Genomic DNA, 4,108 nt, shown 5'->3' with positions numbered 1-4,108 from the left:
AATCATGCCAACAATTTGATCTTTAGAATGATGAGAGTGAACTGCAATTCCCAATTGTTGAGCAACAAGCTTAAGTTCATTCTTTGTTCTGTTTTCTACATCACACACTGTTTGGACATTTGACAAAAAATCTTTGGCTTCATCAAGCGTAGTAATAGCAGACATCATGAATAAATCACAGTCACAAAATATCAAGCAATATCCTTATGATAATATCCTGAATATCCTGATAAGAGGTCGCCAAATTTATGTTACGGAACAGAGAGAGATAATGAACACTTCAAGTGAGAATACTAAAATCACTACTGTCCCGCAAAGTTCCAGGTTCAAAACAAAAGAGTTAGGTAAAATTACAAGTTAAATTTTAATGCTCAAACTAACATCTAAACATTCAGGACTCATAAGGATAATGTAATGGCAAAAAACAGGTTAAATATATGGTTAACTGCAATAGCCTCTATTAACACGAAATTAGCAAGAGTAAATTTATCTAAGTCAGCCCTGATAAAATGAGAAAACCGGATAATGCTCAGTTAATGCAAGATATATTATTACAGATACAAAATATCATTAACATTGGCTGACACCAAAAACTCTACATGAATCACAAAACAATACCAGGCCCACGAATTAACACCTTATGCTATACAGTGCAAGAAAAAATGTAATAACACTTATACTCAAATTACACAGCAGCTAGATGGTTGGAGCCTTCCTGAGCACTCACAAAAATAATAACAACTGTACAGGGGAGGACAGAGATGTGAACAAAATGAGGAGTAGATCTAAGTGGCAATTAATACAGAGACTGAGCTCATTATATAGGGGCCGGCAGAGCTTGATACAACTCGTAAGAAGGACGCAGAAATGAAGCCATAGGGGACAAAGAGTTGACACTCCTGTTCTGAACAACAGAAAGAACGACTTACTCTACTATAAGGGAGGAGAAGGGGGTAGTGAGGTAGAACACGGAAGCTTGGTCACTATGGAAGCTACGAGGCGAATCGTGATCAAACATGCAGCATACTGTACGTTAGAATTATACAAAGGATGATGAAATCATAGGCTATGTAACAATATATATATATATATATATATATATATATATATATATATATATATATATATATATATATATATATATATATATATACACACACCAAAGACCCAGTTGCATATAAGCTGCTAATGTAGATTCATGTTTCTTGCTGGGCTGCAATACTGCAGGCAAGTGCCACATGCCTGCAGTGATATTTTCGTTAATAGAATGAAACTTTACAGCAAGTGCCATTCAGTGTAACTATTGTAATTTCCAAATTAATATGGTCGAGCCCCTTTTTTGAACAGTCTTTGTTTTGGAAGAAATAATAAGAACGCGCTTGTTGACCACGTGACCTGCATCGCGGTATGGAAAAGTCAGTGTGGGTTATGAAATGGGCGTGTTGAGGAAACTGGTAGGTGAGACTGAGGCTGAATATTATGGTTCAGAACACAGATGTTGTTGAATTAATGGTTTGAGTGCGCTGGAGGTTACAGTTATATGGAAGATTGAATGTGTGTTTGGGAGAAGAGTAAAATAATCAGAGACGTGGAAAAAAGAATTAGTTGGGATGAGGTGGGGTAGTGGTGGTGAGTGAGACTGCCATGAAAACATAGGCTACAATGTAAATATTCGTGCGGCCATACCACGTTGAGTACACCGCTTCCCATCCGATCAGCGAAGTTAAGCAACGTTGGGTCTGGTTAGTACTTGGATGGGTGACCGCCTGGGAACACCAGATGCTGTTGGCATCCCTACGTGTCAAGTGGGGTTGGTGGAGGATTAGTGCCCCTCCCTGTAAAACAATTAACTCTAAGCCCTTGGCCACCCCATTTGGGATACATGGCGTCTGGCAATGAATGAATGAATGAAAGATTACTGGTGTTAGAATGTTATGATCACTGGAAAAAATTTTCCAGCAACACACAGTGTACAACAAGATTAACATAATGTTAAGAAGCGAGATTTGCCAGTTAGGTAGCCGAGATTTTTCTCGACGTTTCCTAAAGTTTTCGGCAGCTAGTTCCGGTAGGAGTCAGAGTTGCCAGTTAGCCTGCTGTTTGTAAGCATAGTTATTTCGTAAGTTATGCATTGATTTTTGTGCTCTTTTTCTCTATAATGTTTTATTTAAGTGATTGCTTGTTAAATTATGTAGTTTAAGTTCGTATGGTTAATGATTGAGAGTGTTATGTAATGTGAGACAACTCTAGCATGTTTTGATGTGTCTGAGTTGGTAACTGTGCTCTTGCTCTAGAATACACCAGAAATGTGGAAAATGTAGAAATTTCGAGAATAATGCAAGCTTATATATGGATGAGGTAGAGACTGTTTTGAGTTTAGTCGGGTTTCAGGACAGTTTAAGGGAAGTGCAATGCTGTTAGTGAAGTTTGTGAAGAGTTGCTGGCAGGCATTAAGTGTAATTACTGTCTGTACTTGTGTAATAAGTGAAGTGTTAGGAAGCATGAAGTGTAATAACAGTAAAATGTTGTCAAGCATTAAGTGTGATAGCAGTAGTGAAGTGTGTATAGCTCCAGTGCTTGCGAGAACAGTGAAGAGAAGTTGGAAAGCATTAAGTGGAATTATTTCGAAAATAAAAACAGTGAACTTTAGGGAGCCAGTGTTTATTTTCGCTTCAGCTGATCATGTGTACTGTACACCTTAAGGCTGACCATAGGAAGAACAACTTACTGGGCAACGTCCTTCCTGTACTGAACTACTGTTGTTGAAGCCTGTGGCAGTGTGGGGTGAGGACATAATAATTTTACGTTGCTTATTTTACATAACGAATTACGAGGCAGGTAATAGACTGATTTCACCACTTATAATATTCTTAATTTATCCTTAGCTCTAAGTAATTTTAGAACAAAGTATTCAATTTGCAACATAAAAAAGTAACTGTCAGTTCCACAGCTCATTCGTGGATTTGAAATTTAGACTACAGTAATGCAGAGCTGTCAAGGATCGGTGACAGATGGACACTTTTGGCAGCATTAAGCCCTCAGATTTAGCAAAACTGGGTTTGGCGAGGTTATTTTGGCACCATTTAGTCGCCAAAATGAAGGGCTTTCTGTGGTTGTCTTTTTTCATATTTTTTCCGTTATAGTTTTACTGCCTCTTATGTAATTACTGAATCAAATATTTCTCCTCAGGCTCTTTAAAGTGAGCTCGGGAACTTGGCTTGTTCCTTTTCACAAACATTTTCGTATAACTGCTCTTATATCGGGCACTGGAGTTCCTCCAGATCCTCCCAGTTTGCTGGTTCTGGTTTGGAGTATGATGTTCAAGGGTGTATTTTTGCTTTAAGTGTGTAACAGCTCTTTTCAGATCTTATTATGGATAGTGTTCCTTGTGTGCAGAGCACAATGCTTTGTTAAACAATCTTTGGGGAGCAAGTGTTTTGGAGGTGTAGGAGAATTAGGGGGATACTCCCGGACCATTAAAAGTAGGCATCGGCCTGGTGTATTTCCTGTTTTTGTGGGAGATCCTTCTAATAGTATAGTGTTGATAGGATTTTTTTCCCTTTTGCAATTTTCTTTTTCATATGTTTGACTATTCCACTACTTGTAATTGTAAAATCAAGGACACTTCCTGCTCATCTTATAGGGAAAAGATCTGTCTCTATAATGACATTATCAAGACGTTTTGAGGCAATAGGGTCGATAGTAAGTTTTTTATTTGTCAAATTTTTCCATCCTTTCTTAAATTTGTTTATTCATTCTATTTGACGGGCACTCTTAGCTGCCATCATTGCCTTGGAGTGGCCTGGATATGTTATGATTTGTGCGATGTCATCTAAGTAGATGATGTTGCAGCAGGTGGTAGGTTCACAGGGGGTGATGTCTCATGTAGAGACAGAGTACAAGGTCTGGGAAAGATCGCTTCCTTGTGGCATGATACTGTCTAATGCAGCGTTCCTCAACCTTTTAACTCTTACGGAACCCTTGAAATAAATTTCATGTCTCAGGGAACCCTTACATAAAAATTATTATATATCATTATTAACCCGCAGCATCCCATCGACGTTCTTTAACGTCCACACGTTTTGTCACTACCAATCCCGTCGATGTA

At 38.3% G+C, this 4,108-nt stretch overlaps 1 non-coding gene across 1 annotated transcript; it reads left to right on the top strand.

The window, feature by feature from the left end:
• Positions 1 to 1,672: 1,672 nt before the first annotated feature.
• On the top strand, positions 1,673 to 1,791 carry LOC145398863 (5S ribosomal RNA). Its single transcript, XR_013897196.1, has one exon. It is a non-coding gene; the product is annotated as a 5S ribosomal RNA (ribosomal RNA).
• Positions 1,792 to 4,108: the final 2,317 nt, after the last annotated feature.

The sequence above is a fragment of the Coenobita brevimanus genome, chromosome 46 (genome assembly GCF_032717465.1).
Source record: "Coenobita brevimanus isolate Jiangsu-jjx chromosome 46, ASM3271746v2, whole genome shotgun sequence".
NCBI classification, from domain to species: domain Eukaryota; kingdom Metazoa; phylum Arthropoda; class Malacostraca; order Decapoda; family Coenobitidae; genus Coenobita; species Coenobita brevimanus.
Note: the sequence above shows the minus strand (reverse complement) of the source record. Positions and strands in the feature narration are given on the sequence as shown.